The sequence below is a fragment of the Hakea prostrata genome, chromosome 9 (assembly GCF_041222555.1).
Source record: "Hakea prostrata isolate BN-2017 chromosome 9, UWA_Hpros_2, whole genome shotgun sequence".
In the NCBI taxonomy this organism is placed as follows: Eukaryota; Viridiplantae; Streptophyta; class Magnoliopsida; order Proteales; family Proteaceae; genus Hakea; species Hakea prostrata.
This window is the reverse complement of record NC_142608.1, coordinates 8,186,871-8,214,792: the sequence shown is the minus strand read 5'-3', so window position 1 is coordinate 8,214,792 and position 27,922 is coordinate 8,186,871. Positions and strand designations below refer to the sequence as shown.

Here is a 27,922-nt window from a genome sequence, read left to right as displayed (position 1 = left end):
TTTTGCTTTTACCCTTACGACTGAGATTAAATGAAAACCCAAAATGGTCAAATTACCAAACAAGTTGTGGGCCTTCGTAGCCTTCTACGTGGGATTGGCGTTCCAGCGCAAGAAGATTACTCTTCGCTTACACAGTGTCAGTCTGTCCACTTCCACTGTACTGGTGCCGATGGCACAGCGTGAATCCATGACACTGTTATCGTTGTCGCCGGCAACAAAAGCATCTCCGTAAGTAGCAAAGTCTATCTTCTCTCTTGTCACGGATTTCTCAAGTTATTCATCTCTATTCTCAATTCATCAATTAGTTGATCCTCGTTGCTCTTCAAGCTGTGTTGTCACTCCGCTCAACTCTTTACTGGAAGGTATCGCTTGCAATCGTTGGAGTTGTTAATCAATTGAAATGGAGATTAAGTTTCCAAATTTATCCGGCTTTAGAAGATCTTCATTGTCTGGAGAGTTGTTTTTCAGATCAGGATTACTATTTCCGTCTCCAAAAGCGAGGTATCACGGAGAACTCCAAGCAGCAGTAAAAGCTTGCCGTCTTTCTGTTGTCGTATAAACTCTTACTGCGATTCTACAGTTTGTTAATTATTATTATAGTATTCTTTCTGAAGTGTAGATAGATATTTTCCCGCTTTAATTTTATTTGGAAAGTCCAAAGTCTTTGTGGGGGGTGTAAGAATGCGACTACTTCTCTTGAAGATGAAAAACAAGAGAAGTAGTTATTAGGCAATTTTTAACAAGAACAATATACAAGAGATGTCAGGCCACAAAACGAAGCTACAACTTTTGGAATCAATTCAGTACATTTAGGGAAACTGAAATTTAAAAAAAACAGAGCAACTGACTCCAAACATGTCTAACTACTTCCTAATGACTAGGACGAAGAGAACTGAAGCAGAACCAAAGCGGTTTTCTAATACTCCTCCTTGCTTTAGTTGTCCAAGCTTCTCTCTAAGATCTTCAAGTTTGTTGACTGGCAGTGGCTTTCTGAAGATGTCTGCTAATTGGTTTTCTGATTTGCAATAAACAAGAACATTTTTTCCCCTTCCTTCTGCACTTCTCTTAAAAATAAAAAATTGATATTGAAATGCTTGGTCATTCCATGAAAGACCGGATTGTGAGAGATTTAAATTGCTGCCTGGTTATCAATCATAATTACAGTGCTATTAGATTGCTTTAATTGCAAATCAGTTTGATTTTTCTTAACCACATTGATTGGTTGGTTGCTATTGTTGCTGCTACAAACTCAGCTTTAGCTGTTGATTGAACATTTAGGGGTGCAAGTTTGGCCCTGGTGGCCTTGACCCACCCTATTCGGCCCTGAGTCAAAATAGGGCTTGAGCTCAAGATTTTGGCCTTGAGGGCGGGTTAGGGCCAAAAGATTTTGGCCCTAAATGAGGGCCAAGGGTAGGCTTAGGATTACTGTTTGTCCAATTTTAGCCCTGATTTCATCCCTAATACTGACTCTGACTTTGGCCTTAATTCTAACTCCGATTTCGTCCCTAATCCTAACCCCAATTTTGGACTTGATCTTGACCCTAACTTTCATCCTAATATTAAGCTTTATACTAATCTTGACCAACAACAACAACAATAAGCCTTGTCCCAGCTAAATGGGGTTAGCTACATGGATTTTTGCCTACCAATCAGTTCTGTTCGAGGCCATGCTAGATACAAGGCCTAAGCTATGCATATCCTTTCTCACCACTTCTCTTAAGGTTATCTTAGGTCTACCCCTAGCTCTTCTAGTTCCTTCAATTTGGATTATATCACTTCTCCGTACAGGGGCATTTATAGGTCTCCGTTGAACGTGGCCTTCCCACCGCAAATGACTTTCTCGAAGCTTATCACTAATGGGAGCAACTCCCAAACTAACTCTAATATGATCATTTATTATCTTATCCGTCCTATTTTTGCCACTCATCCATCTTAGCATCCTCATTTCTGCTACACTGAGTTTATCTATATGATTTTTTTTAACAGCCCAACACTCTGCACTGTACATCATAGCTGGTCGAACAACGGTCCTGTAAGATTTTCCTTTAAGCTTTAATGGAATACGTTGATCACACAAGACTCCGAATGCACCTCTCCACTTCATCCACCCTATTTTAGTTCATTGGGAAACATCATCCTTTAAATCACCTTTTTTACTTATGATTGAACCTAGTACCTAAAACAATCACTCTGAGGGATCTCCTTATTGTCAAGTACCACCACCTCATTGTCTACCCGATCAAAACAATCACTCTGAGGGATCTCCTTATTGTCAAGTACCACCACCTCATCGTCTGCCCGATCATGACTAAAATTACAAATTAGATATTATGTCTTCGTTCTACTTAGTTTAAAGCTTTTTTATTCAAAGCTACTCTATATGATTCTAATTTGGTATTAATCCCCACTTGAGTCTCATTAATCAAGTGATCAGCACAATATCATTAACAAAAAACATATACTAGGGGACCTCATCTTGGATGTCTTTGGTTAATTCATCCATTACAAATGCAAATAGATATGGGCCTAAAGTTAATCCTTGATGAAGCCAAACTGTAATTGGGGATTCATTGCTTTGTACCCCCACTATTCTTACACTTGTCACTGAACCATCATACATATCCTTAACTATATTTACATATTTACTTGCAACACTTATTTTCTCTAGTACTTGCCACAATAACGCTTCAGGGATTCTATCATAAGCTTTTTCTAGGTCAATAAATACCATATGAAGGTCTTCCCTACATTCGCTATACCTTTCCATAAGTCTCCTAATTAAGTAAATAGCCTCCATTGTAGATCTTTAAGGCATAAACCCAAACTGGTTCTCCGTAATTATGGTTTAAGTGTCTCAAACGGGTTTTAATTATTCTTTTCCATAATTTCATAGTATAGTTCATCAATTTAATGCCTCTATAGTTATTACAGCTTTGAATATTTCCTTTATTTTTGTAAATTGGAACCACGACGCTTCTCCTTCATTCATTTGGCATTTTCCCTGTGCTCATAATTTTATTAAACAACTTAGTCAACCAAACTAGTCCATGGGTTCGTAAGCTCTTCTATACTTCTATTGAGATTTCATCAAGACCTTGTGTCTTGCCGAGTTTCATCCTCCTTAGTGCTTCTTTTACTTCGGACATCGAAATTCTACGTATATAAGTTCGAAAATTGGTGCCTTGGTGAAAGGTGTAATCGTCCGAATCATAAGTGCTTGAAGTATGCTCATTTACTAGACTAGAGAAATAGATTTTCCATCTTTTCTGAATGTCCTCATCACATACTAATATTTTACCATCTTCATTTTTAAAACATCTAACATGTTCAAGATCTCTACTTTTCCTATCCCTCATTTTAGTTATCTTATAAATACATTTTTCCCCTTCCTTCGTGCCCAACTTATTGTATAACTCTTCATACTTCTTTTTCCTTGTTTTTCCCGCAATTTTCTTAGCTTCATTCCTATCCCAACCTATACCTTTGAAGATCCTCAACATCCTTATCTCTTTGCCATGTCTTAAAACTAACTTTCTTATTCCTAATAGCAGTTTGAACCTCACTATCCCACCACTAAGTCTCTTTATAAGAAAGGAGCTTTTCTTTTGATTCACCTAGGACATCTTTAGCCACCTTCTTGATACACATAGCCATCTCATTCCACATCGCATTAGTATCCCCCTTAAAATCCCACTTACCTTGTTTGACTATTTCATTAATGAAGGATTTTTAGCACTCTCCTTTCAAGTTTCACCATTTTATCCTGGGATAGTTAACCTTGGATCTTTTATGAGTTTTTGGGGTTAAACACATATCCAAGACCACAAGTCTATGTTGTGCAGCTAAGCTTTCCCCTGGTAGCACCTTGCAATCCTTACACAACAATGTATCAGTCATTCTAGTTAGGAAGAAATCTATTTGGCTTCTATGATGTCCACTTTTGAAGGTAATTAAATGCTCATCTCTCTTTTTGAAGTAAGTATTTATAATAGATAGATCAAAAAATTGAAATCCCTTCCTTATTCCTCTCTTCAAAACCATATCCTCCATGTACACTCTCATAGCTTGTTTGATCTTTTCCAATATGTCCATTTAGATCACCTCCTATGATAATCTTTTCTCCTTAACGAATTCCTTGCATTAATCCATCCATATTTCCCCAAAATTCTTGCTTTAGACTTTCATCCAATCCTACTTGAGGTGCATATGGTCAAATTATATTTACGAACTCTTTCTCCATTACAAGCTTGACAACAATAATCCTATCACCCACTCTTTTGACATCCACCACATCATTTTTTAAATCTTTATCCACAATTATACCTACTCCATTTTTATTAGTTTTATCCCCAGTATACCAAAGTTTAAAGTCATCCAACTCTTTAGCTTTTTTAGTCTTCCATCTAGTCTCTTGAATGCAAGCTATATTAATCCTTCTTTTCCTCATAACATCTATCAATTTTAAGCTCTTACCGGGTTGAAGAGGTTTACCTAACTATTAGCTCCAGAGAACTAAGTTGAGTGATGAGCTCCGACGTCTTCCCCCCCCTCCTCCAGCCACCATCCATCCCTCCTCCCCCTTCTGCCCCCTACAGCATCGTCCCACCTGTGATCTCCCCCTCCACTGACCCTTCTAAACCTGCTATCCTTTGCTCCCTTGCGTCCCCCCCGAAAGCCTGGAACTCTCTGTTTAAACCCTCCTATTCACCAATCCCATCTCTACCTTCTAACAGCTACAGCCTCTCATTCATCCCCCCCGCTCCCTCCTCTAACTCAGCCCCCCGGTTCACTGCCCTTCTGAAGCCACTACTAATAGTATTAATCTTTGGAATCTCGCTGTGTTCGGCCAATTTCTTGGCACTTGCCCCCCCTTGGTATTGTTAAAACATTACTAGCTAAGCAATGGCGCGCTCAAGGATCATTGGAAACTCACCTGATCAATGCCAATACCTTCCTGTTCAAGTTCGCCTCTCACTCTTGCAAAGCTAAAGCCATTGAAGGATCTCCATGGTTTGTTGGTAAGTCTCCCATCTTCATCAAGTCCTAGGAACCTTCTTTGCCGCTTTCCAGGGTCGACTTAACTCTATTCCCCTCTGGCTCAACCTCCCTGGGCTCCCTTTGGATTTTTGGAATCAAGAATGCCTTAGTAGAATCGGCTCTACCATCAGACGGCCCCTCCGTTTTGACTTGAAAACTGCAAATTTGGAGCGTCTCTCATATGCTAGAATTTGCGTTGAAGTTTCTGCAACCAAACCCCTCCCCCCTCATATCATCATTGAAGACGACAATGGGTTGCATTACAACCAAATTATAGCGTATGACTGGATCCCTGAAAGATGCGACGCCTGTGCCTCCTTCGGTCATGACGTAGCCTCCTGCAAATTTGGTTTTTCCACTGTCAACACATCGGATGGAATTTTGCCCCTGCCGAACTCTGTGAATCCTCGGCTTCTTGGTGAGATTTGCTCCTCTCTGCCGCCTGAAGATAAAATGGAAGAAGTGCTCTCTAATCTGGCTCAAATCCCTCGATTGATGCGGCTGGAAAAAGTCTAGGTGATGATCCTCCCTGCTGTTTTAGCTCCGGCCTCTGTTCCGACAAAAACCAATCAGAGAAACCAGAAAAAAATTGAAGCTCTCCTGGTTCTGCTCCGCTGGCCCCTCTGACTTTGTTCTCTGCAAACCTTGCTCCTCAGGGGAACGACGTTGCTCTCTTTGACAAGGACCTGCCAAAAGCTCCACCTCTTCACACCGTTGGCTCTGTTGACGAAGCTTCAGCCTCCAGGTCATCGCGAAATCAAGTTCCTCTCATCCCTGCCAATCACGAAAGCCCTGGTGTAGCATCCTTTCAGCTTTCACCCCCTCCTGCAACCGAAAAGTTAAGCCCTCCATTACCGCTTCAAGCCTTTGTCAAACTTTTGAATCCTGCTCCTCCCTTGATGACGGCTCTGGTTCTGTCTCCCAGTCTCCATCCTTTTAAAACCCTAGCCAATAAGGATGGAGTGGGCCCCACCGACTTTTTTGAACCCCCTTCATCCTTATCGCCTTCTCTCACCACCTCCCCTCTTAACCCATCGCCTCATGGGCCTATTCTCTCAAGCCCATCTGCCACCTTAAACCTTTTAGAAATTTTAAAACCTTTGAACCATTCTAACCATCTTGGCCCAATCCACCGACAGCCCACTAAACCCATCAAAAAAGCCAACCCATCTAAAGCCTTTGACCCAACCCATAGCCCCCGACAACTTACTAAACCCATCAAGAAAGCCAACCCATCTAAAGCCTTCGACCCAACCCACAGCCCCCCTTTGTTGCCCTGCAAAGATGCATCCTCTATCCTCTAGTGCCCTCTGAACCAAACTCCCCCAACCCCTGTTTCCCCAACCATCCTCCGTGAGCTCTCCCCAAACGAACACCCCAGTTATCCCCTTTGTCCTTTCTCTCCTAATTCTGACTCCTCGATAGACCCAAACCTATTTGAAACTCCCTCCCCCCTGCATTCTACATTGTGTGAGACTCCCCCTGCTTGGTCAACTGTGCCTCAGTACCCCGCTTCTCATGCTGCCCTTTTGCCCTCAAGCAATTCAAACGGTTTTTCCCCTCCCCAACAATAGTCATGTCCTTGTCCAATATTATTATTTTGAATGTAAGGGGTTTAAATGCCCTTTCTAAGCAAGCTGATGTGAAATCCTTCATTCGTGAATCCAAAGCCTCTTTTTGTGCCCTCATTGAGACCCATATTCAAAATGATAATGCCCTTCGGATTGCCAAGGCTATTGCCCCATCTTGGTCCTTCCCCTCCAATGCTAACCTTGCCCCCAATGGCCGCATTTGGATCCTATGGGATCCATCGAAGTTTCAAATTTCCCTCTCTTCGTCCCCTCAATTCATGCACCTTCAGCTCATCTCTCCCTCTTCATCCTCCCCCCTCCTTCTCACCATTATCTATGGCTTTAACTGGCCATCTGACCGCTCTCCTCTTTGGGATGATCTTCGCTCTCTTGCTCCTACTGCTGAAGGCCTCCCTCAGGGTATAGGGGGTGATTTTATATCGTTCGATTCTTGCATGAAAGGGTTGGCGGAAACCTCCCTGACCCTGTGGCTGTGGATGACTTTAATTCTTGCCTTGAGGATACTGGTCTCTCCGATCTTCGATGGTCTGGCCACTTTCTCACCTAGCAAAACCGGCGGATTGGGGAAGCTCGTATCTCCTCCAAGCTAGTTCGTTTCCTTGTTAATGAGCCTAGCTCTCCGCCTTCCCTGCTTCCCATGCCTATTTCTCCTCTCCCAGTCTCTCTGACCACACTCCCTGCACCCTGCATATTCTCTACCTCCCCTCCTCCGGTCTCAAGCCTTTCAAATTCTTCGATATGTGGGCCTCCAGCCCTTCTTTTCTCCCTACGGTCATCGAGGCTTGGAATCAGCCGACCCATTGTATCTCTCTCCCCTTGATTGCCTTGGCCTGCAAGCTCAGGAACACAAATCTTGCCCTCCGATCCTGGAACTCTTCCACGTTTGGAAATATCTCCTCCCAAGTTTCTTCTTGCCGTTCAGACCTCTCTAGAATCCAGCTCCTTCTCCAAGGGGATCCCTCAAACATATCTCTTGCTGAGGAAGAGCGAGTGCTCTCCCTTGCACTCTCTTTTCTTTCCTCCCAAGAGAAATGTTTTCTTCGGCAAAAAGCAAGAATCAAATGGCTTGAACTTGGGGATGCAAACACTGCATACTTCCACCGCTTCCTTAAGGGCCATTTGAACTACAACTCCATTCCTGGTCTCTTGACTAGGAGCGGTTCCTGGATCACTGATTTCCCTAGTATCAGGAATGAAGTTGTCTCTTTCTTTTCCTACCTTCTCTCTCCACCTTCCCTCCCTCCTCGGCCTCCCATCCACCCCTCGCTCCTTAACAAGTTCGTCTCTCCCACTGATTTGGATTCTCTCCGCTCTATCCCCTCCCGTGAGGAGATCCTACTTGCTATCAGCTCTCATAAGGCTAATCGTGCCCCTGGCCCTGATGGTTTCAATATGGGATTCTTCTTATTTGCCTAGGACTTCATTGTGGAGGATCTTGTCCACGCCATCTGGAGCTTTTTTCTCAATCCCTCTCAGCTCTCCTCCATTAACCAAACTTTCCTCTGCCTCATTCCCAAGAAGCCTGGAGCCACCTCTCTTTCTGATTTCTGCCCCATTTCCCTCTGCAATGTTATCTACAAATTCATTTCCAAAATCCTTGCCAATCGAATCAAGAAGGTTATTCCCTCTCTTGTAAGCCCTAACCAATTTGCATTCATTTCGGGCCGAAGCATCTCGAACAATATTCTCCTTTGCGCAGAAATCGTTCGGGGCTTTGAAAGATCTTCTCACTCCCCGGCTGCTCTTTTGAAAGTGGACCTTCATAAAGCCTTCGATTCTATCCATTGGGATTTCATTAGCGAGGTCCTCTCTGCTATGGGTTTCCCTCCGGCTTTTATCCATTGGATTGAGATGTGTATCTCCACCCCCTTCTTCTCATCATCACAAATGGCTCCCTTGCTGGCTTCTTCCACTCTAGGGTGGGAATCCGCCAAGGCTGCCCTCTTTCACCTTACCTGTTTACCCTGGCTCTTGAGGTCCTCTCCCGTATCCTCCAATCTAACACGGATCAGCTCCTCATCTCTCCCATCCCCAAATGCCGATCCACTAACCTTACCCACCTCGCCTTTGCAAATGATCTCATGATCTTCTCCAAAGCTGACCATCAATCCATCTCCATCATTCTTTCCTCCCTATCCTTCTTTAAATCTCTTTATGGCCTCCGTGTCAACCTCAGCAAATCCACTCTCTTTCTCTCCGGTGTCTTGGATTCTACCAGAGCCTCTCTTCTGCAGCTCTCAGGTTTCAGTCCTGGCTCCTTCCCTGTGACCTACCTTGGTCTCCCCCTCATCCCAGGCAGGCTCACCCGCCATCATTGCTCCCTATGCTTGATAATATTAGGAAAAAGCTTCAACTCTAGAAAGGTAAGCTTTTATCCTTTGCTGGGAGAGTGGTGCTCATTCAATCTGTCCTCCAATCTTCTTATCTTTATTGGAGTGGTATCTTTTCCTTCCCCAAATCCATTATTCAGTCCATAGAGTCCCTCTTTTGTGCTTTTCTCTGGAAAGGCCAAGAAGTCTCTAGATTCCTTCATCCCATCTCTTGGGTTGCGATTTGTCGTCCCAAAGCTGAGGGTGGCCTAGGTATCCGTCCTCGATGTTAACTCAGCCTGCCTCCTCAATCTCATTTGGAAGATTGCTACCAAGCACGACTCCATCTGGGTCTCCTGGGTTTATTCCTACATTCTCAAACAAGATTCCTTTTGGACTACTTCTTGTCCCTCAAATCCTTCTTGGATCTGGAGGAAGTTACTTCTCCTCCAGCCTCGTGCTCTCTTTGCCATCTCTATCCAAGTCTCAACTGGCTCTTCAACCCTTTTCTGGCTTGACCCTTGGCATCCGATGGGCATTCTCTTCACTCTTCTTGGCCCCCGCTTAGTCTATGAGACCCGCATCCCTGAGACTGCCACCCTTGACACCTTCATACCCCTCGGGGCTTGGTCCCCTCTCCCCCACCCCAGTCTCACACATGTCTGGAACTCTCTCCCCCTATCCTGAACCTTCCCCGTGATACTACCATTTGGTCCCCCTCGCTGTCCAAATCCTTCACCACTTCCTCAGCATGGAGCCTTCTCCGATGTCCCCACCCCCTGGTCCCCTGGTCCCATTTGGTTTGGTTCAAAGGTCACATTCCCCGCCATTCTCTCACCCTTTGGAGAGCTTTTAACCTTGCTCTCCCTACCCAATCTTTCCTCATTAGCCGCCATATCCCCGCCAACCTTAGTTGTACCCTTTGCTGGAGTGGTTCTGAGGACATTGACCACCTTTTCTTCTCCTGCCCCTTCTCCCGCCCCCTTTGAGATAGAGTCCTTGCATCCATTTGGCCCCGCTCGAGACGCTCATACGGGTTTGTTCGTGATTGGTCTTGGATCTCTAGGAACTTTGCTGGTAACTCCATTTGTGATCGCCTTGGCAAGTTAGTCTTCAGTGCCGCCATCCATCACATTTGGTGAGAGTGCATCCTGCGAAGATGGACTCCCAAATCTCGCTCCTTAGATTTGATTTGGAAAGCCATCTTCTTTGATGTTTCTTCTAGATTGCTCTCCCTTCTCCATCCCCCTGTTGCTGACAACCCCATAAATAGGTTAATTGTTAGTTTCTGGGGCCTCAATTGCACTCTCACCCCCTCTTCTTGAGCTCCTTGCTCCTCCCCCCCCCCTTTCTCTTTCCCGCTTTGTATTTTCTCCTGTTGTTCTGCCTATTGCTTTAATATATTATTTATTCATCCAAAAAATAAAAATTTAAGCTCTTACCTATTAAAGATCTTATGTTCTAAGATGCCAATCTAATCCTACGTTTTAGGACTGGCTTCTTTACCCGCACTCGTCCACGGCGTGGGAACCTTTGCTACTTATCACCACATATAGGCGCCGATGCGACGCGTCGCTTACAGGGGACGCCCTAGCTAACCCTTGCCCACTTATCCCTGCACTCGGGCCATAGTGTAGTGCGACGCTTCTTTTGTTGAGGAACGCCCTAACATAGCTTTTATCATATAAACAAGAAATACAACCAAACAGTGTTTCTTTCTCACCTCTAGAATGCCCCCCAAAATAGCTTAGATTTTACCTCCGCTGCTGGCAGTATGAGAGACCAAGGAAGAAATTTCGACCGAAACAGGAATTTCGACCTTGCAAAAGGCCAAATTTCGTTGGTCAAATGATCACGACACTTTTCGAAAATTAACTTCAATTTCGGGCCTCATATGGACTCAAAATGATTTGGATTCTGTATACTACCTATTTCAAGCATATAAACACATGGAACTAGTATTTGTAAAAACAAACTATTGAAATTTATCATTCAAGTATACTAACAAATGCTGTTCCGCGTCAACGTTGCTACATGCATGATCAACACTCTGTTGTTTGGTGTGGTTACTATACACAGTCAACAAAATAAAATGACCGGCGATCGTGTGGTGTCTCAAATATATAAGCTAGCCTATTACTTATACATAAAATAAAAATACATAATTTTAGAAAATAATTATTATAATAAAAATGAAAAAATGGTAGCAAATAATAAAAGGATAAGTTTAACAAAACACAATTATGATCATGTCCTAGGCTAACATATATTAATTTCAAGGCAATACAAGATCATTTAAGGCATGAACAAAACAAAAATAAAAAAGGGAAGTTTGGCTGTTGGGTGTGGCTCATGCTTCACATTCTATTGTTGCTGGGTTTCCTTTGTAGCTGTTGTGGCTTAGGAGGTGTTTGGGGCTTGGTAACGTGGTGTTTGAGGCAAAGGGTAGTGATGGGATGATCAACAAAAACTAAGGAAAACAGTTGGATGCTGATATGTCGAAATTTGGTCGAAATGGTGAATTTCGTGTTTGATACTTTTCCGAATAATTGAAATTTCGTTTCGTTTTTAAAATGTAGACATTTCGACCGAAATTTCGACAATTTCGGTCGAATTTTCTTCTATGTGAGAGACTGCAAGAAACGACCTCCCAATGGCCAACAAAGAAGAAAGAATGCTTGCTGTAATTTTTCTGCAAATCTTCTTCTCTAAGAGAGCTCCAAAAATTGTTAATGCCTTCTCTCAATAGTCTCTCCACAATTCAAGTTGAAAGTCTTTTTCCAAGACCACTACTCTCTCTCCTTGAAAGAGTACTCAACAAACTCCACTTGTACGTTTTATTCCTAAAAGAGAAATTAATTTCACATCCACTTTACTAGAAAGTGGGCCCAACTCTCAAAGTGGCCGCCTCATCATGTTGCTAGACCCAAGATGGGTCAACCCAACAAGGTTTTCTCAGAATTATAAAAAAAGGGTAGCATACATTGGTTTAACATGTGCTGGTACCATGAAAGCAGTGGCTAGAAAAAGAAACCAGTATCTGAGTAGAGTATCCTTTATACCTAAACAGTACAGCTAAACAAACATAACAGAGATGTAAAAAACAGACACAAAAGAAATGGAAACATGTCCCAGAGATACTTCTGCAGTTACAGTAATAAATTATGCTATCAAAACTTCTGTTGCACACAGCCTTGAGTGACAAAAATCCATTTGGGAATCTTTATTTAGAACTGGGTCTAAATACAGATTTTAGTGTATTAGATATTTGGGGTTTTATCATTTGTTTTATTGTGATACTTAAGTAAACAAATTTTTAGTTTGGGTTGGATACATAAGAATAAAATGGTTTTATTAAGTTTTAGATTGTTAAGAGTCCTATTATAGTTGTTTTCTTATTTAAGTATCTCTCTTTTATCACTTATATGCTTGTAATCAACATATTGACAATGGAATAGAAAAGAATGACTTCAAGGTGAGCTTTGTGTATGCATGTGCACTCTATGCCTCCCCCTTCTCCTTCCTCCTTTTGCGTTTCTCCTCTCTTTTCCTGCAATTCTGTTTCTTATCAGGTATCCCTTCTCCCTTCTTTCCCCTTTCACTTCTGGTCGTCTATAAACTTCTGGCACTGCTACTTCTACCAGGGAATATTTGGCATCTCTTTCCCCAGATTTTAAAATTTTAAGAAGCCTAAAACCTGTTTTTATGCAGAACAAAAGAGTTGTAGTCAACCTTGCAATCTGTTTAAAAGAAGGATTTTTTGTTTGCTAGGATTAAAGAAAATAACACTATATAGTCATGTTGCACACTTGAGTGGGGGTCTTCCTTGCTTCAGTTGATGTGCTTTTGACAAATGTTGACCTAAGCATATATTGGAGATGGTATGTCAAATAATCTATTGTTCAACTGGCACTTGCTGTAGTTGTCACTCTGTCTAGCAACAAGACATCTGTGCGCGCGGGGTGGGGGTTGGAAAATCAAGGCAGCACCAAACAGCACTAGGCGGCACTAGGATGCCCAGAATTACCACAGCACCTAGGCGATGCCTTGATAATTACAGCACTTACTACTCATTTTTGAATGATCATGAGATATGACTTATTCATTGATGTTGCTTGGTCCGAGCTTGTTAGGTACTTAGGTTTCCATAGATCTTGGGAATGTTGACTTCAAAACCACAATATTTCAAACAGTTTTTTTTTATGTTTATAGTTTCAAACCTAGTTTAATGTCAAAATGTCCTTGTCTCACTTCTATGCTATAGGCTAGCCATATCTCAAAATGAAACTTTGAATTAAATTATTTTTCTTTCTTCGAATGGAGAAACTATCATTACTGAAATCTGAAGGGGAGGAGAGAATATACAAAGAGAGAGGAGGGGGAGGGGAGCTAGGTTGGAAAGAAGAGCTAAACCCTAAGTAACAACAATGTGTTTGTTCCTTGGTGAGTTCACAAAAGGGGAATGGGAGAACAACTGAAGCCTAGAGGAGACATCAAAGCAAATGATTTTCCAAATCAAATCCAAGGACCTAGAGTTTGAGGTCCATCTCCTGAGTTTTCGCTCCCACTAGAAGTGATGAACAGTAGCCCCAAAGATTAATTTACCTACTATATCGCAAATAGTAGAGCCAGAAAAGGTCCTTAAAATCCACAACCATTCCGGAGAAATAGTGATAGGTCTAGTACAGGTTCTGTGAAACTTGTGAATTTTAACTTGCTTGGATGCACCGGCTGGTGAAGTCCCAGGCCACATCTATGTTTTATTCTTTGAGGTTGAACAACAAAAACAGCTTTACTGCTGCAACCTTTATAACCTTGGGTCATCTTTCAGTGCGTCATTGGTAAAATGAAGCTCTTCTTTTGAGTGGCGTTTTTTCTCATTTGTCGCTAGGTTTTTGATTTTTCACGAATGCTTTTCACAGTAAATCCTTGATAATATGGAGAAAGTAAATTAAGTACAAAATATATTGCATGTCATCTATGATTTATGTGATCAATTCCTTGGTTTGTCTTTTTGGTTCGGGATAGTTGTGTGATACTTATGGTTCAGAGTCATTAATATGAGCTATTTTACAAGAATTATTCTGTTCAATATGAATTGAATAGTGGAAGTCTAGGGGGATCAGCTAAAAGGAGACATTTCATTTGAAAGACTAAAGTCTATATTACAATTTATAGTTGGGCATTTGGATCCTTAATTTGGGACTGTGAAGACCGTAAATTTTGTCAGGCTCAGTGATATGATGAGAACTTGAAAATCTTATTAGCCATAAATTGGCTGTCATGGTTGATGATCAGTTTGGGGTTTTCTCTACAGGGAAACTTGTCAAATTACTTTTTACTGCCTCTTGAATACTTAGTTATTTGTATTATAGTACTTAATGTTCAACCAATTAAGAAAGGAATCAGCTAGATATAACTCCTTGAAGCAATTGTGTGGACTATAGTTTAGATTGTTCTGGGACATGGTGGATTGAGTAGTTGGGGAAAGTTGTTCTGCTTGATGAATAAAGTTTCTTCTTGTAGTTGATGCATCTTATTCTACTATTGGATTCAAACAAATTTCGCTTGTATAGATAAAGTCATAAAACCACAGAACTTTGTTTGAAATTCAATATAAGACAATTGCGTCAATAGTAGAGCCAATTTGTGGAGACAGTGACATAAATTCTGCACTCAAAATATATTGATTTATTCAAGTAGGATATTCGATGTCACCAAACTTGTATGTTTATATGGTTTAACGATTACTACCAACTCAGTTTTGGTGTACAATACATTTCTCTAGTTTCTTTTTAATTTTTGCATTTTATGAATTTCAACTTTTGACAGTCTGATGGAATATTGTCGTAGAATAGAACATTCAATCATATTCAGTACTGATATGAAAACAATATACTTCTAATCAACTGGTACCTGATAGATTCTAGGAATCCATTTTGACCCAGGATAGCTAGCGTAGGCTGTCCTGTAAGAGGTGAGAGCCCCTATCAATTGACTGCTGGGGGATGTATCATCGGATCCTGAATTGGAGGTTCATTGGGAGCCCAGATTTTAGCCTGTAAATAAAGTCATTTGAGGTGCATATTTAGGCCCACAATATGTTTTTGAAACCTGTAAATATCTGACCATTAACAGCATGTCTTAGAAAGAACTAAGTTCGAATAAAATTAAGTTAGTAAGAAATTAATTATCTCCCTGTTTTGGTCGAAATGAATTATCTTTTTTTTGGGTTAAGATTTTACTTTGTCAATGCCATATAACCTTTGCTTTTGGGGGTTCCTTGTATCTTTTGAGACAAGATGAAGTAGAATACAATTTTCTATTGTAAAGTGACTGAAAAGAAACTTAGTTGGAAGTAGAATTGATGCAGAGTGATATGGTAAACATGTCCAAAGCCATCGTATAGAGAAGGTAGGAGGGTAAACAAAAGAAAACTCATAACAGAAGAATTAATGATGTTCTGCTTAGAAAGTGAAGTACAATTTTGTTACTGAAATTAGTAGGGAATGGAGTTGGTTACACGATTGATTCAAAAAATATCCCTTTTGTTTTTGTGTTTCTCTTTATAAGCATTACTTCACTTTATCTCTTGCCCAATAGGTCTTTAATAATTTTTGTTATTGAAAAATTTTGGGAAAGTATGGATGGATTAATGCAAGGAATTCGTCAAGGAGAAAAGATTATCATAGGAGGTGATTTAAATGGACATATTGGAAAAGATCAAAGAGGATATGAGAGTGTTCATGGAGGATATGGTTTTGGAGAAAGGAATGAGGAGGGGATTTCAATTTTGGATTTTGCTATTGCTTTTGATCTATCTATATTAAATACTTACTTCAAAAAGAGAGATGAACATTTAATTACTTTCAAAAGTGGACAGCATAGAAGCCAAATAGATTTCTTCCTAACTAGAAGGACTGATAGATTGTTGTGCAAGGATTGCAAGGTGATACCGGGGGAAAGCTTAACTGCACAACATAGACTTGTGGTCTTGGATATGTGCTTAGTTCCAAGAACACATAAAAGGTCCAAGGTAAACTATCCCAGAATAAGATGGTGGAATTTGAAAGGAGAGTACTCTAAATCCTTCATTAATGAAGTAGTCAAACAAGGAAAATGGGATTTTAAAGGGGATACCAATGCAATGTGGAATGAGATGGCTATGTGTATTAAGAAGGTGGCTAAAGATGTTCTAGGTGAATCAAAAGGAAAGACTCATTCTTATAGAGAGACGTGGTGGTGGGATAGTGAGGTTCAAGTTGCCATTAGGAATAAAAAAGCTAGTTTTAAGGCATGGCAAAGAACTAAAGATGTTGAGGATCTTCATAGGTATAGGTTGGATAGAAATGAAGCTAAGAAAATTGCAGGAAAAGCAAGGGAAAGGAAATATGAAGAGTTGTATAATAAATTGGGCACAAAGGAAGGGGAAAAATCTATTTATAAGATAGCTAAGATGAGGGATAGGAAGAGTAGAGATCTTGACCATGTTAGATGTATTAAAAATGGAGATGGTAAAGTATTAGTTTGTGAGGAGGATATTAAGAAAAGATGGGAAACCTATTTCTCTAGTTTACTAAATGAGCATTCTTCAAGCACTTATGTTTCGGACGATTACACTTTTCACCAAGGCACCAAGGTCCGAACTTATATACGTAGAATTTCGATGTCCGAAGTAAAAGAAGCTTTAAAGAGGATGAAACTCGGCAAGACACAAGGTCCTGATGAAATCCCAATTGAAGTATGGAAGAGCTTAGGAACCCATGGACTAGTTTGGTTGACTAAGTTGTTTAATAAGATTATGAGCACAGGGAAAATGCCAAATGATTGGAGGAGAAGTGTTGTGGTTCCAATTTACAAAAATAAAGGAGATATTCAAAGTTGTAATAACTATAGGGGCATTAAATTGATGAGCCATACGATGAAATTATGGGAGAGAATAATTGAAACCCGTTTGAGACACTTAACTACGATTACGGAGAACCAATTTGGGTTTATGCCGGGAAGATCTACAACGGAGGCTATTTACTTAATTAGGAGACTTATGGAAAGGTATAGAGAATGTAGGAAAGATCTTCATATGGTATTTATTGACCTAGAAAAAGATTATGATAGAGTCCCTAGAGCGTTAATTTGGCAAGTACTAGAGAAAAGAAGTGTTGCAAGTAAATATATAGATATAGTTAAGGATATGTATGCTGGTTCGGTGACTAGTGTTAGAATAGTGGGGGGACAAAGTAATGAATTCCTGATAGCAGTTGGGCTACATCAAGGGTCAACTTTAAGCCCATATCTATTTGCACTGGTAATGGATGAATTAACCAAAGACATTCAAGATGAGGTCCCCTGGTGTATGCTTTTTGCGGATGATATTGTGTTGATTGATGAGACCCAAGTGGGGATTAATACCAAATTAGAATCATGGAGATTAGCTTTGGAATCAAAAGGCTTTAAACTTAGTAGATCGAAGACAGAATATTTAGTTTGTAACTTTAGTCATGATCGGCGGATGATGAAGTGGTGATACTTGACGATAAAGAGATTTCTCAGAGTGATTGTTTTAGGTACCTAGGTTCAATCATAAGTAAAAGAGGTGATTTGGAAGATGAGGTTTCCCAAAGAATTAAAATAGGGTGGATGAAGTGGAGAGGTGCGTCCGGGGTCTTATGTGATCGGCGTATTCCATTAAAGCTTAAAGGAAAATTTTATAGGACCGTTGTTCGACCAGCTATGATGTACGGTGCAGAGTGTTGGGCTGTTAAAAAGAATCATATAGATAAACTCAGTGTAGCAGAAATGAGGATGCTAAGATGGATGAGTGGCAAAACTAGGATGGATAAGATAAGAAACGATCATATTAGAGTTGGGCTGGGAGTTGCTCCCATAAGTGATAAGCTTAGAGAAAGTCGTTTGAGGTGGCACGGCCACGTTCAACGGAGACCTATAAATGCTCCTGTACGGAGAAGTGATATAATCCATATTGAAGGAACTAGAAGAGCTAGGGGTAGACCTAAGATAACCTTAGGAGAAGTGGTGAGAAAGGATATGTATAGCTTAGGCCTTGTATCTAGCATGGCCTCGAATAGAACTGATTGGAGGGCAAGAATCCATGTAGCCGACCCCATTTAGTTGGGACAAGGCTTATTGTTGTTGTTGTTGTTGTATTGAAAATATATACGATTTTGAATCCCCCCCCCCCCCAATTTTTATCACAAAGCTTTCTACATGGTTTTTCAACAAGATGCTTCTACAGCAAAATTTACAATTGTAAGTGATGTTCTAATGAGAGTTGCATTCTTTAAGAGTTGTAATTTATTTAATTTTGTGCATTATAAACTTTTGTTTGTATGTTTTCATTTTCCCCCCTGCCCTCTCATGTGTGTCTGTGTTTCTGGTTGTCTTTTACTTCTTAGAAATAAAGTTGGGATTCCCTTGTAACAATAATGGTTTTTTTATAAGAAAATGGAAAACTCATAAGTAATTTTATAGAAGTTTCTAAGCTTGGGATACATCCAGGCATGGAACAAAATTCATTCGAAACCCTTGAAATTAGGAGCGAAATTTCCCATTTCCAGGAGCTCAAAACAAACACTTTATAAAAAAAAAAATCCTAAGTTTCGATCGAAACCCGGGAAATTTCGACAAAACCATGCGAAAGTGGGAAATTTCCCCCCATTGGGTCGAAACCTAGTTCGGCCCGACTAGACCAACCGGTTCATGAGAAAAAATTTGTGGCAAATTCAAGTTTCGACCTTGTGAAAATGGGAAATTTCATGGAAACCTAGGACATTTTTCTGCAAGTTTCGTGGTTTTCCAAATTTTGATTTTTTTTTAATTTCTTTTATGTTTCCCCAAATACCACAACCAATTCCCCCTCCATCAGGATTTCCCTATCTAAATTGTGTATTCCCTCAGATTGGTTATTTTAGGCATGATGATGACTAGGTTTATAGAGCTGCAATTGTTGATTACCTCAACAACCATAGGTATAACATGTCATGGGATGTCTATGTTCGTTGGTCAAAGGAGAGGATGTTACAGGCACGGTACTACTTGGCTCATGGGATGGATCCACCAAGGGGGCAATCCTCTTGGCACTGAGTTGTACTTCCCTTTTATTGTCAGTTACTTTGTATTTGGTGTTTTGAACTTATAAGTTATATATTGAATGTTATGTACTTGAGTAGCTAATTTATAGCGTATTTGTCAAAAAAATCTACATTGATGTTATATACTTTGAATGACATATCTACATTGACGTTTTTAGCAAAATGAATGTGTCAATGTGTAATTTAAACTCTACTTTGCTTATATGCAAAGTGTCATGCCAAAATACCCCTTACAACCTGTTGAAACTTGATATCAAAACTTGCAGGAAAAATTCATAAGTTTCCATGAAATTTCCCGTTTTCACAAGGTCAAAACTTAATTTTCCCTCGAATTTTTTTTCCATGCATCCCGGTGCACACATCCTTGCTGAAAAAGGAAGAGTAGACAGTCAATAGCCAAGTGCCTTTCAACAGAATAACAGAACCCCATAAAGAGCAGTAGTCAATAGATCCAATAGTTGGCCTGAATTCTTTCTATCCGATACAAAATGCTGGTTCCCTGGTGAGCCAAACAAAAAAAATCTACCCTCCTGGGATTAGTGCCTGTGATGGGATTCCTGCAATAATCAACACAGGATCAATTAATAGACTATGGGAGTGAAGAAAAGGAGTTCAGATGCCCAAAATCCTGAGACTGCTGCAGGAAAGATGGTGGGCTACTTTGAGCATTAGAAACATGTTCAACCCAAAAGCAAATGGTATTCAGCAAATTGTCAGCATTGGGTTTTAAATGAGAGAGAAACACCTTATTAAAACAGTTCCATATGTAATAACATGTGATAAACACATATCCATGACAAAGTATTCTTGTGCCAATTATGAGTGATACAGAGGTGTGAACAGAGGTGCAAGAGGGAGGCAGACTGGAGATACTTTGTACGCAGTCCCAGAGGACTAGCAGCCCATAGTCATTTGGTCCATGGACAAAAGATAAACAGATTCCAAATAGTCGCTTCAGCATTATTATAGAGTTCAAGGGGGTACATGTGTTAGACTGTTTAGTCAGCCGAGCTCTAACAAGGATTACCCAAACGGAGTGACTTCCAGAATTTAGTACAATACCTAGTTAAAATTTAATTTTCTGAAACACATTCTACCATCTAGTATTCAATCTATTTTGATTTAAGTTGTGGCTCAAAGACTTTTCTGCAGCTTTAGTGGTTGGTTCCAAACATGTTGCAAGTTTATAAAACATATTGCAAAAAATTTAAACTTTGCTTATAGCATTTTAGAATTTGGGAAAAGAATCTTTGTGATTTTAGCATACTAGTTCCTTCATGTTGGATTCCTTCTTGTTTTTCCTTCTTGATCTGGCCATGTGGATTTATATGGATGATACTTCTATACAGACTTGTGTGGTACCATGCACATATTTTACACCTCCCCAGGACCCCAACCCCACCCAAGAAAAAAAGAAAAAACCTGCTTTCGTAGGTCACTTTTATGTACTCTGTTAAGAGGGATCAACTGATTACATTTCAACTGAGTGAGAGAGAAGAATATTTTTGGTCTGCCACTGCATTTTTGCTGAATCTCCTGTATCTATGCATTTCTTTCTCTTAATGGATCTTTATTCCTGTATTAATAATTCCATGTTGTTGTTAATCAAAATGTCAATGACAGATACAATATGGAGAGGAGATGCCATAGAGCTCATGGATAGCATAAAGGTAATGACCTGAGCTTGGGGAGATACAGATTGGCAGATACATGATCAATGGCTATGGAAATTCAGAGTAAAAGTAACCACCATGGCCACAAGACTCAGTCAATGATGTTGAGGGACCAAATTTTCTATGTAAGTATGATCTGAATCTGAAATGCTAATGTTTACTTCTGACAAAGAACTTAGTTGACGGGGACAGAAGATGGTTTAGTTGTGGGTTGTTAAAGAAAAAGAAGGAAAGATGATCAACCATATCAGGACACATGTCAAAGGAAGTAAGGTGTGGTTATCCACAATGAGGGACATGGCACAAATACAGGAGCCAAGTATTAGAAAATGGTTTTCTAAACTTTCAAGGCCACTTGGCAGAACTAGGAAATAAAGGAGGTAGCCAATGCAACTTCCCTTGGCTTAAAAGAGATGACTCTAGGTATGAAAAGCATCTTAAATTTTTAGTATCTAATATTTTATATCTTTGGTTGGAAAAAATAAAATAAAATAAAATAAAATAAAATAAAATAAAATAAAATAAAGCTAAACACTGTATTGCCCCTTACAAGGAGAATCCAAATAAAACTGCAACAACTGGAATGAAAGTATATAACCTTCTTAGACAGAACTGCAATCTTCTATGGTTTTTCTGATGTAGATGAATCATATGGTCTATGGAAAACTACTGGAAATATTCCCCCCCCCCCCCCCTTATTATAATTTATGGATAAGCATTGTGACTAGAAGGACTTGTGTTCCATTAGGAGTCTAACCAATTGGTGAAACTAGGGCTTGCCTCCCCTAGTATCCTCATTAGCAAGCTGAAATGTGTGCCATGACCATTTATTTTTATTGTGAGCAAAAGTGAATCCAGTTGGAGTTTCAAACTGCATACTTTTAAAGGTTGCTCTTTGAATCTTGTACTCATCATTGAGTTACCAGACTAAGCAAACCCTTTGGAAACATTTTCTGAATTCTGAGTTGATCCGTTTGGATGTTCAGATGGGATTCTGTGCTTCTTCTAAGCAGCCGGAATTCTTTTGAGTAGTTGACTCAAAAACTTGTTCCATTACATTACTGAACCACAACAACTCACGAGTTCTGTTAATTTTCTGGCCAACTAACTTTAGAAATCCACTTTTACAAGCTTAAGAAACCATGCCTTCCTCTCTTTTGAGTATTAACCCTGTATGCTACTCTGCATTTCTACTTTCGGATTAAATTATCAGTTTCCACCTTGAGTACACAACTGAAGAGAAACATGTCTCTTAACCCTAGAGGGAATCTAGTTTTGCACTGCCATTGATGGTCAATGTGTAGCTCGTATGTAGCTTCTCTCCTTCATGATTGAGCAATAATCAAGACCACTATTACGACCTTTTTCATACGTTAGTATATACTTTTTATAGTTTGGTGCATAGCTACAGCTGCATAGTTTATATTAAGTATGCATGGATAGTGATAATGTAGTTTGTAGTATCAACTGCGTATTTTAAATATTGTGCATGGATTGGATTGAATAATAGGAATATACTACGTCCACAAACATAGTTATAGCTTTCAGTTTTTAATACTAGAAAATGTGGAGTTGCTAACTAGACGAACCCTTCTTAACCAACATGTTCTGTAATTCAAAGTTTGTTGAGAATTATTGGACACCTGACGACAGAGATCAACAATATTCATATGATCTCTACCAAATCTTCTCTATAAACATATATTTATCCAGCAAATGTATAGGTATTTGAGTCAACTTAAAAGACGTAGATGACTCAATTTAGGTAACACATGTACAAGCAATAACCCTTAGTTTTGGTTTCATTAAGAATTAAACCCTTAATCAGCAATTAGGGTTTTGAAAGAAGTGAGGTGTGTTGATGATAGCAAGCATGGGGACGTGAGCTTCAGATTATAATCGTGCTAATAGAGTATAAATTAGAACTTTATAGTATTAACAAACTGATATCACTTATGGTAATTTAATGGACACAAGCAAGAGAATACAAGAAAATCTGTTATTGTAATGGTTAGTGCCAGATCTCAGTAGTTGAATATAAAACTATTTGACCAAAGTTAGAGTTAGATGGAGGTGGATACGACACTTCCCATCACATGATTTTCAATGTCTTTGAAGCATCGACAAGGTTTCACATTTCTGGGAGAAAAGCTACCTACAAAGTCAATCTGTTATATGCCTCATCACAGTTACTTTTTAAATTTTTTTTTAGTTTCTCTCTCCTTTCATTGTTGGTTCTGCGTGTTGATACGGTAGATTGCCCACACTGAAACCTGCTTCATTTGATTTATGTACTTAACGCGGTGGATCAACCATTTACACTTCCATTATATTGGTCCCTGCACTTGTGGAGGGATGACCTAACCAGGCCTTTTTGGCTATAGTGATGAATTAAATATTTCTTTTAAGTGTAGGAAGAAAACCCTACCTTTCAGAAAATTGATACCCTAAAATACCGAAGCAAAGCAGGAAAATGGGTTGCCCTTATAATGTAAACCAAGAAATCGAGTTGGGAATCTCTACCATACCATGATGGGTAGAGAATTATATTATTATTGATGTATACAAGTGGGTATTTCTTTAAAGATGTGATAAACGAGTGTCAGAGAAACAGAATCTTCTAATCAAATTGATAAAAAAATCTCCGACTCCAAGAAAATAAGGAGGCACGTATGTCAAAGAGGGAAGATTTATTGTTTGAAAGTATAGAACAAGGAAGGGAACAGGTCATCATATATGACGTGGAGCTTTGAGGCACAGAGTGGGACTTTGAGCTAAAAGGGTTTCTATTTCTTCCATTTGGAGTGGACGGTGGACCCACCTGAGAAAACTGACGACTTGTATGAGAACACGTAGTAGGGAGACGTACCATGTCATCAGCAGATTTGAATAAACAAAAAGAAGCCCTTTAAAGTATGGGAAGAAGATCCGTGCATGGAGGGACGTCATGCAAGATCGTACAGATACGTTGTGATCTTCGATAAGAAGACTATTAATTTTATAAAGCAAAGGGTGTTAGAAACAGGGAAGAGCAGTTTAGCATTAAATGCCCTTGCGTCCTAGCTTGTGATCCTGAGCCTAGCCGATCCTATGAGTACAGTTCATTAGCCAAGCTGGGTTCATTAGCATGGTTGTGTCAACTGTCAACGTTTCTTCAGATTTTGCTCAATTGTCAACGTTGTATCTGAAACCATTTGAAAAGAAAAAGGGTTCTTTTCTTCGTATGAAATGGTTTCAGCAAATTGTTATCTTTTAACTTAGAAAATAGAAAAAGAGGGAAGGTTAAGATGGGGTTCATAGGTCTGGGAGAAGAAAATGTGTGGAAAGAGTAAGTTTACATCCAAAATTTTCTTGATTTTATTGTGTTTACGCAGTCGTAACCACTATGCCGAAAACACATCCAGAATATTAAAAAACAATAGATGTTACCCCAAACATGCAACTGTTTATGGCAAGATTTTTTATTTCAAGTAATTGTTTTTAAATTAGAATTTTCTGGTTGTATTTTTTTGTCTAATATTAGTATAAAAAGATTTGTATTGTAGTATCCGTTGGAAAAAGACATGTATGAAATGCATATTATTAGATAATAGCTTTTATTACCAACGGGGGTTGGTTCAAGTGGTAAGCAGCTTGGTCTGCTTAAGCAAGGTTTCGGAATCGAAATCTTATGGATGCAAAAAATTCCCGCTGGGAGACTCACTCACCATAGCCAGGGGTGCGACCCGGGTCGAACATCGGATTAGTCAGAGTAAAGCTTTAGAAACCAGGGTTGGCAAACCAAAAAAAAAAAAAGATAATAGCTTTTATTAGGTGTTCTTGCCAAATCTGTTTTCCAAGGATTATAAATTTTCCACCATGCATATTCATATATGTTATGTTCAAAGAAAGTGAATACAAATGAAATTATTGCTTGTTCCTGAATAAAAAAGTATTTGTCGTTTCCAGAATTTTATGTTTCTTTTCAACATTTGTCAAAAAGGAGAATACAAATAAAGATTATTATTTCTCCCTCCTGATAAGTAGTTGTTGGTTCCACAATCTCAGTTTTCTTCTGCTTATGAAGGCATTAAATGTTCAAGTTGTCAGAAAAATCATTTTGAGTTGTTAAATGTTTGTCTCTTTAGGAGGTTGTCATGACTTTATGGAAAAATAATAGACATTGACGGAAGTTCCAGGTACACAAGCCATCGATCTTCAGTTGGTATTGAAAAGGATTCTGTGTGGCTTTGGATGGATTATAAGATGAGAGGGACAGCCAATGGTGGAACACTCGAACCCAAACAAAAGAGGAGTCAATAATTATTGAGAAGAGCAAAAGCAATTTTGAAGGTGGATAACTCTTTCAGCTTTTTTCTCTTAAAAAGCATTGTAGTCAACAGACCTAAGATCTTCCCCTTAATTACGGTATCCTTCACTTCAAAGTAAAATGGTCGGCTAGCTTAGACAAGCGAGATGTCGACAGTTGCTGAATTGAATAATGATCAGTAGATACTTTAACATAAGCTTTTAGCAGAACTTGACCATGCTTCTTCTATTTTCCAACCCAGGGTTTTGGCTTGAACTTCCCTAACAACTGAACACCTGAAACCCAGTTTTCCCTTCTCCTCCGAGTTGAAATGATCATCCGTATTGAGGGTTGATGTCTTGTGAATGGATCATTAAGATATCATTTGTTTGAGGCTCTGTTATGTACTTGTAGTGAAGGGTTTTTTCAGTTTGTGTGTGCACTATATCAGTGCCTGTCAAATTTCATTCTTTCCTGAGTCATTAGAAGTCTCATTTTCTACCCAACCTGAACTTGAACTTGAACTTGAACTTGAACTTGGGGTTTAATTTCCTCACTGGCCAGGTGTTGATGTATAGGGGAGCCATGTGATAGAGCTGCAACCCCAGCCCTAATTCAAAAATATGCGATTGACATCAAGCTAATGTCATAATGATGTTTATTTATTCTTTCTAAAATGTTGTCAAATGCAAGTATTCTGTGGGTTTAACTTTTTTTAGTTTTTTTTTCTTCTCTTTTGTGAACTTCAAGCTTCACATATCTTGTCAGAAAGTTTAACTTTCTTCCTCCTTTCCAGTCCTCCCTTCCAATAGAAGTGAAGCTGGTCAAACATCTGGGTTCATTGGTTGACATGATTTTGGGTTATGGGCTGCTAATGGTTGTATCTCTGTAACCCAATAAACCTTTATCCTTCCTTCTGTCCCTTCATGATGTGAACCTTACCGTCCAGCAAATTATGGCTCAAATATCTAAAGGAAAACCTTTTGAATTGTCTTTCACTTGAATAGAAAACCGATGTCTTCCAATCATTTTGACTTTAAGGTTAGGAGGAAATCCACCTGATTCAGCTTTTTCAACGTATGTCTTATTGAAAAGCAAGAAGTAGAACTAAAAATTATACTTGACGGCACACATTGTTGGATGTTTTCTTCCATCCATTGTTACAGAAAATTTCTATATTTTTGGTATTTGGGAGTAGAGAATTCCTTAATTCACTGGTTATGGACATTAATTATATGATTATAGGAAGTGCTAATGAAATCCAATGGTTAGTTCGTTGATTTGGTTCAATTTTGGCTTACTTCAATTGGTTTACATACAGAATTGCATGATTCCAAACCCAAATCAATAAGAGAAGGTTCGGTTCCAGACTCGTTTAGCTCTGGATTCTTATCAGTTAGTTTAACTGTAGGTATGTGTATATATGTTCTATGGGGGGAATGTATGTTCTTTTTCCATCATGTTTAGATTAAAATGAAATCCTAATTAGTTTGGGTTTCCATGTTTGGGACGGTTTCGATTGATTTTGGTGTGATCAAATTTTCAAACAATTCCATTTCCCCCCATAGATTCTAAAATCACCATGTTTCATCACATGAGACGCCAAACCAGAGCTGTTGTGTCAATTTTCTTTTTACCTCTTTCTATTTAAATTTCAGCTCACAGATTAAGAGATATATTTCTGGTTTATGCCACAAAATGGAGTAAGAGTTGTAATAGCATCAATTGGATGCAGAGTGAGGTTAACAAATATCCCAACCAATGCTTCTGCAAAAGCATTTTTTTATTTGCAAAAGCAGAGACATTCACATGACATCTTTGGTTTTGCTTGGTCTTCATCATCAAGTCGTGCCGCTTAATGTTTTTGAGATGGAAACGCATCAACTTCCATCAGTAGTGTGTTCATGAGTGGTACATCTTCTCATCCAACAACCAATTCTAAGCATGATTGGTGTAAATAAAACCCATGAAAAGTACTGGGTACCACATATGGATTCTATCTGTGCAGCTCAGATCCATACAGGAACCACTTGATCTGCATTCAGCACTCTATAGATTTGAATCTCTCATTGAGTTTTGTTGTCAATATGATGAGTTTCTACTTTAGGATTGTCAGACTCATCAGAATCATCAACATTGTTTTTTCGTGGCATTGTGTAAATGCAGAAGTATCCAAAATATGGTAATCTAAGTAGTCACGAATTTGAAATCCTTGAAATAGCACAATTTGCCTTTGATGATTTGATGCAGCATTGAGGAAATAATCCAAATAAAGAAAGGAAAAAGACATCTCATCCTCTTTAAACTACCATTTCTAACTGATGCAAAATCATTATGTTTGGAATATTTGGAGACCAACTACAAGAACAAAAGATTTTGCAAGGAAGAGACTTGATACATGCATGAAACAATCAAACATTTGGTATATCTAATCTTGAGCTTTATTTTTATGCTTTTTTCTTTTTCAAGTAAAGATATCTAATCATGAGATTCTGACATACTTCAGTGAACAGGTATGAAAGCATTATCTCTTCCATTTCAAACTCACCAATGTGATTTGAACATGAATATTTACCATAATAAGTTGTGGAAGAATTAACATTATTACTTTTGATATTGGATATTTGTGGAAAGGCTTTTTAAGTGATTCTTTTCCTTGGAATTATAAGTTAAATTCCATTGAGATTTAATAATTTTTTGTGTATGTCAAACTAATGTCACATTCTCTAAATATGGTCTATATCAACCCACACAGTTGTATCATAATTATTTTAATTTATGTTTGAGTACCCTACCATGCAACATTGTAGTATAGAAGGTAAGTTATGTGTTATTACTAGAACTCAATTATTAATAAAGTTCCAATAAGAGTAGTGGATTGTATGGAGTCCGTTTTCCTTTTTGGTGTACGCAT

General features: G+C 39.1%; 1 long non-coding RNA gene across 2 annotated transcripts; it reads left to right on the top strand.

Annotated features, from left to right (window-relative positions):
- Nucleotides 1–27: 27 nt before the first annotated feature.
- LOC149004467 (uncharacterized) lies at nt 28–27,894 on the top strand. Of its 2 annotated transcripts, XR_016175517.1 has the most exons (4): nt 28–501; nt 20,671–20,845; nt 24,899–25,052; nt 26,330–27,894. It is a non-coding gene; the product is annotated as an uncharacterized LOC149004467 (long non-coding RNA). The 2 variants fall into 2 exon arrangements; XR_016175516.1 differs by having other exon boundaries at nt 55–501; nt 24,899–27,894.
- The last annotated feature ends 28 nt before the right edge of the window (nt 27,895–27,922 follow it).